Genomic DNA, 385 nt, shown 5'->3' on the forward strand with positions numbered 1-385 from the left:
GGGGGGGTTAGCCGGCAGCCACCAGACAGTGCGGACGGAGACCCAGAAGCCCTGGATTCAAAGCCAGCCCCGGCGAGGTTCTCTCTTGGCCTTGGGCCCCTGCCTGCGAAATGGGAAGAAGAGGGCCACAGACACTCTCCCTCTCTGCTCCTCAGCCCGCTCTCAGAGCAGGTGCACGGTGGGCACACGCGCATCGCAGTGGCGCCAGGGGCGGGGCAGAGGAAAAGGCCATCCGGGGACCGCCAGCATGAGGAAGAGTCCTGCGCATTTCCTGGCAGTCACTGCTTGGCTAGGAAGCAGAGTTACTCCCCAGAGTCCCCCTGGAATCCCATCACTTCCTTGAGGCCAGGAAGCGCTCTCAGAAGCTGGATGGAACCCCCCCCCC

General features: G+C 64.4%; 1 protein-coding gene across 1 annotated transcript in view; it reads right to left on the reverse strand.

Annotated features, from left to right (window-relative positions):
- Positions 1-385, reverse strand: part of EPHA2 (EPH receptor A2) — a 15,542-nt gene that overhangs the window by 7,176 nt on the left and 7,981 nt on the right. The gene's annotated exons all lie outside the window — the stretch shown is intronic.

This window comes from Gekko japonicus, unplaced genomic scaffold, assembly GCF_001447785.1.
Source record: "Gekko japonicus isolate JY-2015 unplaced genomic scaffold, Gekko_japonicus_V1.1 scaffold131, whole genome shotgun sequence".
Lineage (NCBI taxonomy): Eukaryota > Metazoa > Chordata > Lepidosauria > Squamata > Gekkonidae > Gekko > Gekko japonicus.